This window comes from Zootoca vivipara, chromosome 4 (assembly GCF_965207765.1).
Source record: "Zootoca vivipara chromosome 4, rZooViv2.hap1.1, whole genome shotgun sequence".
Lineage (NCBI taxonomy): Eukaryota > Metazoa > Chordata > Lepidosauria > Squamata > Lacertidae > Zootoca > Zootoca vivipara.
This window is the reverse complement of record NC_142587.1, coordinates 53,162,076-53,177,514: the sequence shown is the minus strand read 5'-3', so window position 1 is coordinate 53,177,514 and position 15,439 is coordinate 53,162,076. Positions and strand designations below refer to the sequence as shown.

The 15,439-nt window shown below is 40.6% G+C and overlaps 1 protein-coding gene across 9 annotated transcripts in view; it reads right to left on the bottom strand.

Annotated features, from left to right (window-relative positions):
• TIAM1 (TIAM Rac1 associated GEF 1) overlaps positions 1-15,439 on the bottom strand; it is a 206,662-nt gene that overhangs the window by 105,410 nt on the left and 85,813 nt on the right. For all 9 annotated transcript variants that reach the window (XM_035116730.3, XM_035116721.3, XM_035116728.3 and 6 more), the window contains one exon: positions 194-372. The gene's annotated coding sequence lies outside the window, so the exon portion shown is untranslated. The remainder of the gene's footprint in view (positions 1-193; positions 373-15,439) is intronic.

Below are 15,439 nucleotides of genomic sequence, written 5' to 3'. Positions count from 1 at the left end.
GGAATGTCCTGCAGGCAATTCAAAGCAGAAAACAAAGGGAAGGAGGGAATAAAGGATCTCATCAGTTGCCACCAATGGGAAATTCCAGATCCTATACAGTATTGCTCAACAGGTAGACTGGTAAGCCACATTCTCCTCCCAAAACTGCACACCAGGAAGCAAATTTCCATGCAAAATGCTTAAACATACATACCTTACAAGACAGCACTGGTATGCTGCACTACTTTCTCCAAAAGAAATGTGGGATATAGATGTATATAACTGCAAATGCTATTAAAATGAGCAGTTACTGGAACTGCAGAATCTGTCACCAGCTGCCACCCAATGACTCCATTACCGTCTTGTCGGAGCCTGTGAATATATGCCAAAAACCTGTTGGGGAAGAAAAGAGAGAGAGAAGCAAAGGAAAGGGATTAGCCAGTTCCACTTTAGTAATTTACTGCATGGAAATGACAAGAATCAACATTAAACTGTATAATAATTACACTTGTGTATTATTAGAAGTTTGTGCAGGCAGGGAAATGATTAGGACATTATATAGAGGTACGCCCTGTCTGCTTTTCAAAATGAGGTACAGAATACAAGCATGATCATTCCATGGGAAATTTATAGAAGAAATGGGATATTCTTGCTAAATTTGCATCCTTCACTTAAGAAGGGCAAAACAGAGGGGAAGCAAAACTGATAAAGATAGAGGCAGACAAACAAAAGAGGGTCCTATTCAGAGAAGTATTTTTTTCAGCCATCTTCATACATTCTTGTACAAGGAGGCTGTCTATGAACCAACCTCAATAAGCAAAGAAAAGGAGGCATGAAAGCACTCTATTGAAAATGCCTTTATGCATTGAAAAAGCTCAGAATACAAGATGAATTTTAAAAGGGCGGCAACTGAAGGAACTGGTTTAACTGGATTCTTTGAAAAGAAATTACACAATTAAATACACAGCTACCAGTACAGGCCCCACTGACAGAATGAGACGCAAGCAACAGCCTGGTTTTCCACTCACTTCTGTATTAAAGGCAGTAGGTAAATGATGGAGGTGCATTATTCAAAACAAAAAGAATGCAACGTGTTGTTCACCAATAGGGCATTTAAGTCACTGGCATTTCAGAAAAAGATAACTGTTTCTAGAGTGATAGGCACAGTAAGTGGGAGGGGGAAATCTCATAAGAACTCACTGAGTCCTGATGGTTCTTAAAACTGGGGAAAACAAAAACAAAAATTTACAATAAGCTTACACTCCTCTGTTCAGCCTTGCTCCTCATTTATTGTGATCGTAACAAGAAGGAAGAGGGTTAGGGCCATTTTGTTTACTTCCTTCTGCTCTGTGCTTCTCTCCACTCATCTTTCTTTAAGCTGCTGTTGAGCTCTGAGCCTGAAAAGGAGTTTATGTGTTGCCTAGAAGCTGGCAGAAATTAATAACATGAAGCTCCTGTACAGTGAAACAGGCTCATTATCACGCCAGCTGCCAATAATTTACTAGGCTAGATTCCCAATAGCAAGCAAAGGTCCTACAGGCAACTCTTCTTCCAACTACATCTTGTATTCCGTCTTTTTTGTTTTAAATATATACTTGAAAAGAAAAGGCATTGACTTGCGGAAGGGGGATGGTTTTAAAGCAATGATAACTTTGTCCATAGACTGTAATATTTGTTCCAGTAAACTCTTCCATGACAATGGCTCAGTTCTGATGAAACTTAAACTATGGTTTGGTACTATTTGAAAGCTTCAGATGTGTCTGTTTTCCTGCCCTCCTCCTTTTGTGTACACTACTATGATTTCCTTCTACCATGGAAGTAGAACCAAAATTGGAAGATTAAAATGTAATGATACACTATGGATTTGGCACAAACGAGGAAAAGGAATCTCAGCATACAAGGAAGAGGAAGGCAGGGGGGTACTTGCACCCAAGACTCATTCACATAATGCTAATCCTCAATTCAGTGTTACATACATACATACATACATACATACATACATACATTTATGTAATGAAATTTATACAGCACTTGACTATACAGAACCTCGAAGTGGATTACAGAAAGCAGTTCGGTACATCTGAACCAAACCAGTATTTAGGAAATAAAGAGGAGAGATCTTATAGCACAATCCTAAACATGCTGACTCAGAAGGAAGTCCCACAGGGTTTAATTGGAACTTAATCTCTTGTAAATATGCATAAGATTGAATATTTAATTTTCAACATTTTGTTCTAATAATACCATTCCCTTTCTATGAAGGCTTGGTCACATTACCTAAAAGCCAGAGACACAAGCACTGCAATGCTTCAGGTTCAAGACTTTGGACTTTCAAATCATAAAGAAATGATTTTGAACAATGAAAATACCCAGGAGGAAGCAGATTACTTGCCGCTCCTGTTTCTCACCTTCATTGTTTTGTGGTCGTTTCTGCATTGCAAGCTTCTGTTGGATTTTGTTTTCAATTGCTGCACTGTACATACAGTGTCAGAGTGAAACATGAATGCTAAGAATTAAAAACCTAATGCCCTGCTTGGAAATGGTAATGTCTGGCCTTCAGAACATGTTCCTTGAGATTGCTAGGAACTTAGCACAAAGTAGTAACAGCTATCAATTAAACATGTCTGGAAAAAGAGCACACACTAAAAATTTTGCAGGCAACTTGCCTTTCTGCCAGCAACCAAGCTTCTGCTTCACAAGGTGGGTCATGTTGCTTCACCTTCACGAATATAGGAGCTCTAGGAAATGCCAGTTTCAAAAGGCAGGTTTCACTATAGGAGGTCCTAGCAAGGAACATGCCTCAAAATAACCAATTATGGTGGGGAAGGGAAAACCTCTCAAGAAGTGGAGCAACATTCCAATTAGACCAAAGAGCTGAGTTCCTAAGAGAGAGGGTTTTAATATGGCAATTCCATTTAGCTGGAGGGCAACTTTGCTCAGCTGCTATGCTACAGTATATTCCCATCTACTTCCACTGAGCAGAGGATCCCCCATTCAGAAGCAAGCACACACCGGTTGCCTCCCCAGTGGTCACCAGTTTACATCACAACAGCTTTGTTCATTAAGGCAAACGCAGCACTGCTCCACTTGTCTCAGTCTTGATTCCTCCAAGCCCACTTGCCTTCTTACACACAAGCAATCCAGGCTATCTGCTTCTTCAGTCAAATATTGCTTCTTGTGGAGTTCAAGAGGCAGGAGGATGGGGACAAAAAATTAGCTCTGCCTCTCTTGGCTCAGACTCCACCTACTGATGGTCTCCTTGCTTTCCACACCATGCATCGCTAACCAGCCATCATTGAACAGGGGTCTTTAGACATTTCCAGGACCACCAGCACCAACCATTCTTAATTTCAAGTGATGAGCAGCGCGACTAAGTCAGAATCTAGATGTCATTTCAGAAAGGTTGGTTCATCCCCTCATTCTCCTTAATACCCAAAATGCAAACTCAAGTGAATCTTCCAGTGAAAAATCTGTATTCCTTCCTCCAGCCAAGCATGTCTATGATTGCAAGTGCTACTTCTGCTACAGATGTCAAGATTATGAGTACTCTTGACTAGGTCCATATATCACTTGCATTCTCCAATATGTTTTTAAAAACATATTTAATCTCTCCCTGCCCTCCACTTTCATTAGGCTAAAAGCTCCCAGCTGCACTTCTCCAGCACAGCACCTATTTTACCAGCTGAAAAGTAAGAGAAAATCAGAAAACTAGAAGCAGCAGTTACACACTATTTAGTATGCTTTTTTCTTCTCTCTCCTTAGTTATTGGCTGTGCAGGAGCACTCTTGCCCCATACCCCAACTTGCTTGTCTGCAGCAATGAAAGGTGATCTCCCGGATCCCAGCTAGGCACCTTAAAACAAGGCAATTTTTCCCCCACAGTAAGTGTTTGTTTGTTTGTTTGTTTGTTTGTTTACACTCAGTACATGGCCCAGCCTAGAACTAAGAAAGAAAGTGGTTAACTTTTCAGCCATCTCAAGAAGCTCTGGGATGATAACACATTTTGGAATGCTGCTGTGTGGGAGTAAGTGGCTACATCTGATAAATTTTCACACAAAAATATGCTACAAAATTGGCATCATTTGGGGCTGAAGCATATGGCTGAGGTGTTTGAGCTCATGGTGAACCATTATGCGATGCAATGTGAATCAGCGTAAAGACTCTTATTGTTAGGTATGTCACTGCAAACCACAGTTTATATAAAACTAGAATATGTCTGGCTGTCCAAGTCCAAAGCTGACATGTATCACTGAGTTCTTTATACCTCCCCCCACCTCATCTCTTCATAAACTACACTCACAGGTTTTTCACTCGGTGAATTATTATCATTATTATGTATTTATGTATACCTCACCTTTTCCCCTTGACAGTAATTGGTTTTTAAAAGTTCCCCGTTGAAACACAGATGGACCATATAAAAACACAAACTCCTAAACTTGAGGTGAGGGGGGAGTGTATCAAAAAGTAATTTTGTAGATATTCATTTGGGGTGTGTGGAAGGCAACTTTCTTTTTCAGACATAGTTGTTGTTTTTAAAGGAACCTTCACAAACAAAGCAGCCGATAAACCTGTCAAATAAATTATTCCCCTAGCATGAGCATCAATCCTACACAAATTCTATAATTAGAAATATAATTATCCCTCCCAAAAGACCTTGTATCTCTATGTAAGTGGCAGGTCACATCCTCCAAACAACAATTAAAACTAGCAAAATCAGAAACGGGAATTAATAGCAACCTATAAAGAGCACATAGGCAGGCACCACAGCGGGGGACACCCCCTGTACAAATGCTCTTTTGAGTGCAGGGTGCATGTTTGCGCATAAAAATGATACCAAAATCTAGAAGAATGCCTTGAAGAAAGTGAGAACTCCAAAGACAGGCATTACAAAACATGGGAAGCAATGCCACAGTAGAAAAATGTTAAGTGCTACAAGACTGGGTACTTTGATTCTGACCAGTGGTACAAAAAGCAAAGCAGACCTCCTGACCAGTGGCGAAACAAGGTCAGGTGGTACCTGGTGCGGAAAATTTCTTGTCACGTTGAATTTATTTTAATTTTTTGCCTGCAAAAATGGTTTGACATTATTTCATTTTGGGGGGGGGAGCCAGAGTTGTTGAGCTTTTTGGGGGGAGCCAAAGTTGTTGAGCCCTTCAGCTGAGCGGCAGCCGGACCGTTTTTGGCAGCGCGCCAAAGCCACAACGTGTATCACACCCGAGGTGGACTGCACCCGCCACACCCACCTTGCTCCACCCCTGCTCCTAACCAGTAAAGAACATTGTGATCACTAACCACCATGGCTATGTTCTTTCTTCAGGGTGAGAGACAATATGCCTCTGAATACGCGTTGCTGAGAACTCCAGGTGAGGAGAGCTCATAGGCATCTGGTTGGCCACTGTGGAAACAGGATGTTGGGCCTGATGGGCCTTTGCCCTGACCCACGAGAGCTTTTTTTTAATAGTCAGGTACAAGATACTGCCATCAACCTTTGCAGTAGTATGGGAGTACTACAATAAGCCTGAAGCTTTAAGAGTTAAATAATAATAATACTATATTTCAGGATGCTGCCATGGGGAAAGAAACAGGGTTGTTGGTTTTTTAAAAGTGGGACCTGGGTCTCAGTTCTACTCTCTAAGAAGCCTTCCTCCTTAACAGTGTGGAGACAAGATTGCAGCCCCCCAGTAACATGGGGAAAGGCAGTCAGATTATTATTTACTTCATATTATCTGTTTTAAGTAAGCAGAACGGCTACAGACAGGAGTAGTGCTAAATGGAGATGAATAAATAAGGAGGGTTGGGGACTAGTAGGCAACAAATGATTTAACTGATTTTCTTTTCTTCCTACTGGCTCAACTGCTCTATAATAAAATACCTATATATTTCTAGGACAGCCTCAAGGTCTTCTCTGGCTCTTCCTCACATAATTACTCTTTACCAGGTGAAGAATCAAATTACTGTTCCCTGCTAACTGGTGGCACTGAAGATCAGCACAGAATCCCGTGTCTTTTTCCTGCCCTTGTTGGGTACTTCCACTATCCGAGTTCAGAATGAGTATCTGGGGTTAGTAATGTGCCACACAGCAGTATTATTGCAAACTGGGGGGGGAAACTGTTAATGGTTGAATGTTAAAAGCAGAGTAGCGCAAAAATGTTTGGGAAGAGTCCCAAAAGAAAAGTCATTCAGGATTTATCCTTCTCTGCCCTTAATATTAAGATATAAGAGAAAACTATGAGAAACCTAGCATCCTAATTCCAGGGAAGCAAACAACAATGTATTACAAGAAGGAGCAAGTGCTGGTGCTATCTGTGAAATCAGAGGAATTTTTTTTTCCCGGGGCTCCCTGCGTTGCAAGATCAGGAATCCAGAACCTTACTTCCCACCCACCCCACTCCCCAGTTACTCCAATCTTACTCTTGTCTTTGTTGCTCACAAGAGTTAGTAACATTTTCTCTTTCAGGTATTAGTCAATTTAACTGCAAATGTTATTAGGGACGTGGGTGGCGCTGTGGGTTAAGCCACAGAGCCTAGGGCTTGCCGATCAGAAGGTCGGCGGTTCGGATCCCCGCGACGGGGTGAGCTCCCATTGCTCGGTCCCAGCTCCTGCCAACCTAGCAGTTCAAAAGCATGTCAAAGTGCAAGTAGATAAATAGGTACTGCTACAGTGAGAGTGTTTCTGTGTGCTGCTCTGGTTTGCCAGAAGCGGCTTTGTCATGCTGGCCACATGACCTGGAAGCTGTACGCTGGCTCCCTCGGCCAATAATGCAAGATGAGTGCCGCAACCCCAGAGTCGTCTGCGACTGGACCTAATGTTCAGGAGTCCCTTTACCGGTACTTTACCTAGGTGTTATGAGGAAAATTCACAAACCACTTTGTGCTGGAATCATGCCACTGTTCCAATTCCTCTATGCCAGTTCTGTGAATTGGACAGTGTTTGTATGTGATATTTTCCCAAATGTCCAAACTGTTCATGAAGGCTTTAATTAAGAGTTCCATGTAGTTATTTTTGCAATGACCAGCAAGTAACTATAAAATTCTGCCTAGCTCAAATCTAATATTCTGGAACATAGTGTCGCTGCAGAACCAAATGAGCAGAAGGGTGTCTTGTGGATGTTTCATTATTTATTTCAACAGGGCTTCTACAGACGAATGTTCAGAATACATTCTGAACCAGAGTGTTCAGAATACAAGACTCTTTTGGGGTGCAATCCTTACTGGACACTATATGTGCAATACATGCGGTTTCATTTTAGAAAAACACACAATGCACTGCTTTATGCTGAGTGAACTGATACTAAATCAAAGTATTGACATTTTTTCATTTGCAATGAACACTTAGCATCCCACTCCTAAATACATTTATTTAGAAGCAGGGATTGTCTAGAACAAGAGGGAAATTTTACACTTTCTTATAGAAAACAGCACACAAGCTACCTTTAAAAACCTTTTTTGGTGAATAGCCCTAACATCACTAACTTTGATGACTATACACACAAGTATTTCACTGTGAGTTTATGTGATGGGGGGGGGGCTATAGTTAGTCATGACTTCCCAACATGTGTACATATAGTGAAATGCATATAATTATTATATATGGCCACAAACTACAGATTATTTTCTACAAAGGAAATGCTTTCTGCATAGGAATCTTATCATATTTGAACCAGGTCTTAAAAGTTAATGCAGCTTTCTCATAGGCCTGTTAGAAGAGGGAAGTAGCAGAATTTTAGCTATTCAATGAGCGATGCTACTTGAAAAATACAGGGCATTATCCAGCCAAAGTTAGGCACTTTATAGTCCTATAAATTTCAATTGAAGAATTAGGAGGGTAGAAATGAATTTATCATCCAAGCTGAGGCCGCCAAAACCTGACATTTACACAAGATGTAGATTCTAAATTGAGCAAAAGTTTTACCTGCTGTGACAAAGGTTTTATTAGCAAATTTGAAAAATTCTACCATGTTCAGGCATGTAAGGGGGCTGGAAAAGGTAGAATCAAGAACAGGTTGAGTAAATAGTACAGATCTTTCCTTTACCTTCTGTAGGTATATCAAAACAGTACACTCTGTCTATACTATGAAAAGTTCTTCATGGGTTCAGAGAACTCTCAAGGAACTTTACAATTTGTATCTGTTATCTTGATAAGTAATCCAAATATTGGCTGCTCGCATTGCATCTGAAAAGTAGCATGTCACTCTGAAAAACTACTGATATCTTAGAAGATTAAAAATACATCTGGCATTCTTTAGGGTACCCGCAATCCTTATTTTTATTATTATTCTGTTGCAGCAGAGTTAACAAAATAGCGTGACTGCCTCTCTGATATTTTTAGATAAAGTGTTACTGAGCCAAAGAGAAATGCATGAACAGAAGTTGCAGAGCAACCATTTCACCTGCACCTGATAAGTTACTTGCAAATTATGCAGTCTAGTTTAGAACAGGGCTCCAGTTTCCTGGAATTTATGCAAATATGCAAACCAGCTAAAATCTACAAGCGACTGTTGCACCCTTTTTTAATTGATTAGGGTCAAATGTTGCAAACTGATGTGGTAGCTTGCAGAATGATACTTAATATTTTGCTCACTGGATAAAACCTGCAATTAGAGGTGGATGCTAGAACACCCTGTAGGACTGCCCATTTATAAATGAATGATATACCCGGGAGGGGGGAGTACAAGGTGCTGTCCCCTTGAATCAATCTGCAACGGTATGGAAAAGTTCAGAGCTGGCTTTCTGTCCTAAAATCTGAGTTCAGGCAAGGACTCCAAGCAAAACACAGACGTTCCTGCTTTCATTTCAAACTGTGATACCCAATGAATCCCACACCACCAGTGGGTGACATCTGTAAAACTGTAATTAACTACTGGTATTTGAACAGCGCTCAAAATAGCTAAAGCCACTTCTTGATGCTTCTTGTGGCTTTGTGGGGGTGGTTTGAGGAACAAAAGATGACGTTCTAATATCCTACTTCACACTATTAGGATGTAGAAAGATCGTGGTAGCTCTCCGTTCTTGTTCACAATAATTTGTTGAAGGGTTTATCACTTATCACCCCAATTTTTAAAACAGCAGGAGAAAGCACATATTGCAAGTTTCTCTGTGAATGCATCCCTTCAGTGCAAATTCCTTGACTCATATGTTCTTTTCATTGAAATTAGTCAGTGGGACAGTCCACATTTTTCACCTGTATATTAGAGCACATTTATTAACATTTTATGTTATTCTTCCCCTGGCCCCAAAAGAAAAAACAGCTTTGGGAAGAGGTGACCTTTAAGCAGGAACTTATTTTATTTAGACCATTTCCACACTGCTTAAACTATTACAAAATCTCTACAATTTTTTTAAGGTTACCAAAATGCACAATGAAACCATGAATACAAATTACTAATAAATATATGCACATAGCATTTCTTTATCCTTTCAAAATACATGGGAAGCTGGGATAGCTGGGTTGGTAGAGCATGAGACTCTTAATCTCAGCATTCTAGCTCCTTGTTGGGCAAAGGATTCCTGCACTGCAGGGGAATGGCCTAGATTACCCTCATGGTCTCTTCCAACTCTATGATTCTATCTCCGCTTAAGACTTCTCAGCTTCCTGCCTCTCACTCAGGGCCCCAACAAACTCAAAGATCACTTCCCCCCAAATCCCACCCTGGAACCTGCTGACATACTAGTCTCCCACTTGGCTTGCTTTTTATGGGAAGGAACAAAGGTAGATGTAGCTTCCTTAGGCTGCTCACAGCTATGTTCAGCTGCTCTCAGCACACCCAGTTCCAGGCTACAGCAGGTTTGACCTGGCGAGTTTCCTATGGGGTCTAAAGCAGGGGTAGGCAACCTAAGGCCCGTGGGCCGGATGCAGCCCAATCACCTTCTCAATCCAGCCCGTGGATGGTCCAGGAATCAGCGTGTTTTTACATGAGTAGAATGTGTCCTTTTATTTAAAATGCATCTCTGGGTTATTTGTGGGACATAGGAATTCGTTCATATATTTTTCAAAATATAGTCCAGCCCACCACATGGTCTGAGGGACGGTGGACCAGCCCACGGCTGAAAAAGGTTGTTGACCCCTGGTCTAAAGGGTGGCAAATAGGACACCGCTCACTCACAGTTTTTTCTCTGGCCACCTCTGCTCACTTCTCCACCTCCAGCTACTTTCAGCTAGGGGTGGGGGTTTTGCTTAAGCTTCTACTCAAAACTATATGTACTCCCTTTTCTTCACCCTGCCTGGAACCCTGTAGGGGATGAAACAACAGGGGTGGGGAGGGGCAATTTTCCATGGAGAAACAGCAGGTAGTGGAAACGTAAAGACCCCCCCCCCGCCCCCCGAGTTTCTCTGCACAATATTTCCTCTTTCCAAAACTCTTCTTTCTTTAAAACAGAAGAGAAGAGAACTGCGTCAGGGTTCCATTACATGTGTTCATGCATAACGTATAGTTAACAGCCAACATGTGTTTAAGTCCCATTCATTTCAATCACGCTTAAGACTGGATGGAGATTTTGGGCCTCTGATTTCAATCAGCCCTGCCATCAAAACGCAGTGTGCAACTAAAGCGCCACAGAAACAGTGGGCTTTCCAGTGGTGGAGTTGTTTGAAGATGACAGCTCTTGAAATGAATGAATGACAGAGCACCAGGCAAGCAAAATAGTCTTTCTGGCATGATACATGGCTAACTTCTCAACAAACAATTGCCATACAGATAGATGTTTTGCTGGTTTCAAAAGCAGCTGCATGCCAGAAAGTGCCTGGTGAAACCTGATATTTAAATGCATGCATCTTATCTATATTTACTGTGGGAATGATAAAGGAATTCTATTACCATCTTTCACATAGGCCTTAACATGCCTCAACACATTTTGAAATTTTGAAAGAAAACCATATGCAGGATTGTTGACTGCATATTCTTATGCACAGGACATTTCCCCCTCACCCTCTGTGTTATTTGAGAAGCTTACCTAAAGCCACACTGCTAAATATGGTGTCTACAGACTTAGCAAAAGATAAACCAGACATAATATTTTCATGCAAATACCTCCCTCGGGCAACAAGGATGTTTCAAATTAAGAAAGATGGGTGTTTGCACATTCTGAAAGTGGCAAATGGATGCTTGCTTTATATAGTTGTGTGTATATCCATAAACTTATTGAAGTCATCTTCTGCTTGGGAAATCATGGTAAACTGGTATGCTTTGTTTTTATTCTGCCACATAATTTTTGTATCCTTCACAATAGGAAAACATGTACATGTAATCGGGGGAGGGAAAGATTTGTCGCCTCAATTTCCTGTTGAAATTGACCATAACAGTAAAATCCAGACATTTGCTCCTATGAAGTGCAGAACAGCCCTCTTAAAATCTACAAGATTGCTCTAGTATAATTAGCTTTCCGACAACAGCCATCCACTGCCATTTGAAAAATGCAATCTATATGTAGGCACAGGGATGGTCATAGTTGGTTTGTTTTTTAAAATAGGGTGAATTAGATGCACAAATGTAAGGGCAAAACAGATTTTATCCAGCCATTCTACAATGTGGGAGTACATTGCAAGGGCACTGCCAAAGCTATTAAGTTTGCGGTAAGCTACTCTCCTGGTTGCTTGTGACCAGTATTAGAAACTGGGATAGAAAAGCCAGGAGCCAAATGACTTCTGGGAGCTAGGTTGTGGCTGCCAAAACAGAATATCTAGTCGCCATTATTTGGTAGTGGGGGGCAGCAACACTTTTTATTTATTATTTTGATAAGCATGAACGAATATGCAGTTCACATTAGAGACACATTGTTAATATCACATTTTTATCAGAAATTGTGTGTTTATAATAAAAAATATCGGTACCATACTTCAGTTTTCAAAACACTCTACTCTTTATTGTTAAACTCCTTAACATATAGTCTATCTTTAACATATACTTTGGGAGTTCAAAGCACATTCATTTCAGTAATCCTTGAGTGTCAGTCAGGTGCAAAAAAATGCCACCCAGACTTTTTGAGGTGCTTGCAAATGGGAGAATCTTTAGGTGCAAAATGCATCTGGTGCCCTGCTAATTTCAAACCCTGCTTGTGACAAGAAAAAAATATTTCAAAAAGTTGTTTCTAAACAACTGGCATGTATTTGTAGGCAGGCATGCAAATGGCATTTGTTGACCTAAGGCCAAACTAGATACCTGGTGGATGAAGACCATGATTTTGAGAAGAAAATGGGGAGGGGCAGATACACCAGCCATTTCTCCTCTGCAGCCCTCCCTCACCCCCCACCATGCCAAACATTTGTCTGGGAACCAGAGTGGAATCAGTGGGTGGGATAACCAGGTGGACAGGGGAAGGATTGGAGAACCCCATACCTACTTGAGTGCCTCTACAAACCATAGCTTCACCCACTGCTTTTTTCAGCTAGGTTGCCAGTCTCAGGGTCTGCTGAAGCACGTCCTATTTCAGCCCTTATCTGCAAGGCTGGCTGTACTCTCTAGACATTCCTATGTGAAAGGCTGTACATAGGTTTGCAAGCTAGACCACAATGAATTTGTGAGCACAGCAGGACAAGTTCAGCACTGTTTTGCTCGTATCTAGAACTGGGCAAAGGTCATCAAAAAGAAAGCAGTGCTCATAACCCTCAATAATTACAATGCTGTCTGCAAATTAGTTAGTATTCTGATCTGTTTCAACCAAAGCAACCATCAATAAATATAAAGCTCAGGTGATCCATGGCAACTAAAATACAAGCTAACTACTGTAATTAAATCTCTTACTACTCATAACTACTGAGCTATAATGGATGGGTTTCAAGGAGCATTATACATAAAGAAACATTCTCAAAATATTTTATAACTTGTAAGGCACCCACAGAATACTCTGGATGATCATGAAGTGCACAGCCTGGAGGCTTAAAACACAAAGTTTGGAATGAAAAATGGCTAATGACTCTCTAAAGATAACTAATTAAACTCACAAACTGCATTTAAAAAAAATTAAATGGCAATATCATATAATCTATGGCTAGCAATGATCTTCTACTAAATTAATTGATAAGACGAAATAATTTGCATCAGATTTTGAGGGTTTTTCTGGTAGTTCTTAGCACCATTACTAGGGTAGCCATGTGTTCTCCCTTGGCAGAGGGTCGCCAACTCTATTGGAAGAGGGAAATGTGGGTTTAATTGATCCTAGTTCCCAGCAATGTGCTTTGACTGCAACAATATTGTCCCCAAATAGTAACTGCTGTGACCTGGTCATCTGATCCCTGATACAGCTAACAAAAATATATCTATATATTTATCTGTACACACACACACACACACACACACACACACACACACACACACTTTCACCTCTAATTACTGTTTTAAAATATTGTGCATGGTATAAAGAAGGTAAACAGAGATATTTTCCCCCCTTCTCCCTCTCATATAATATAAACCTGGGGTCGTCCAACAAAGCAGAATGTTGGAAGATTCAGGATAGACTCTGTGCAAACTCCATACTACAGAATTCATGACCACACATGTAAAGGGTGTTAAGGGAAATACATGGAGAATAAGGTTGTCAGTTAACTACTAGACTATGTGCCTGCAATGTCAAAGGCAGTATGCCTTTGAATACCAGCTCTGGGAGCACAAATAGGCCTTCCTTGAAAAGCTGGAAATATTAGGAACATGTTTCAGCCCTCTTGAGCGCTAGGGATAGGGAAAGCTGTAAAAGTGGAATGAAAGGAGAACACACCGTAAACAAACGAATGAATGGGCATGTGTTTAGAACTAAGCAGCTATCAGTGCCTTAGAGTTCTGAGAACTAATAATTGGTTATGGAAACAAAGTAGACATCATTTAGCAAAATTCAAGTTAATAAAGATTTTAAAAACCCACCATTTCCATAGTATATGACCAAATTTTGTAATAACTTTAGAATGAATAGTTCTAATCAACTCACATTGTCCCTATGTTTGGAGCTGGAGTTACTTACTGATTGTGAAATTGCATCAAGATTTTTTTAAATGGGAAACAATTTATAAATAGAATCAAATAAATATCAGAATACGGCACTTATGATTCTCACTTTTCATGCCTTCATATCCTCTCCCCCATTACCCCCACACACAAAAAGAAGTTCTTAGCAACTGTTTTTGAAGTTTTCAAAGATGAAGGCACATTTTGTGGGGTAACATGATAGATAGAAGTTTAGTGGTGCTTTTGGTCCTGGTGGCTTCTGGCTAAACTACATAGCAAAACTACCTCAAGGCTTTTAATTTCATACTGACTTTGTAACTCTGGGGGAATCTTCACTAGAGAGGCCTTTCTTTTATGTCAATGCAAAATTAAAAAAATTCCTTCAGTAGCACCTTAAAGACCAACTAAGTTTTTATTTTGGTATGAGCTTTCGTGTGCATGCACACGAAAGCTCATACCAAAATAAAAACTTAGTTGGTCTTTAAGGTGCTACTGAAGGAATTTTTTATGTCAATGGTTTTATTTCAGGTCTGTTTCACCTGACCACTCCTTGTCTAGCAGTTGCATTCCCCTAGGCCTTGGCCATTATCATTCAAAAGTTTTGACAAGAGTTTTTTTACAAATGCATATGCTAGAATATACACCAAATTGAGCAGGGCTTTATTCATGCCTCAGGCTGATGAATGATAGACCAACAGGGCCCAGTGTATTAAAAGCCCCATTCCACAGAACTGTACTTTCAAAGAGCCCTCACTATTCTCAGGGTGGTATCTGTTGCTGAACCCCAAAAAAGCAATGTTACAACATTTTCCTTAGAATTCACATAAGCCGCCCTGGCGTGCCATTACAGCAGTGAAAACCTATACCTTCATTATTCATGACTGTTGCTTGGAGGAAACCCAAGCCCCTTTCTATAGGATAGTTTCTTATGTTGTATGCCTATACTCAACCACTGCTAGCCAGGAACAGTGATCATTTGCCTCATAAAAAAAATTCCTTCAGTAGCACCTTAAAGACCAACTAAGTTTTTATTTTGGTATGAGCTTTCGTGTGCATGCACACTTCTTCATTTGCCTCATGTGAGACAAAGGCAATCTGCAAGATGCAGACACAGCTTTGCATCATTACAGACGCTTGGAGCACTTTCTAATTAAGCAGTTCACCCATAAAATAATAATAATTAAAATTTAAAAAAATGGGGGCCCTGTGTGTGTTTGTGTGTGTGTAAGTAACAGAGTAGTCAGGGGAGGGTGGTATCTCATATTGTGTAGGTCTTTAGAGCAGGACAAAGGACTCTCAACTCTTGTGATAGCCCCAAAGCTCAATGCAACATGAAAAATCCCTCTCCACAGAGACTCAGAAAAAAAACCCTCCATCTCAACACAAGTGATACATCCTACCCATTTCTGTGTAGGGGGAAAGTGCGGGTTTCTACTATCATGTTTTGAGCTTGGCCAATGGTCAGGGATATTTCACAGATATTGCATAGAATCAGAGTTGGAAGGATCATTTATTCCAACCACCTGCAAT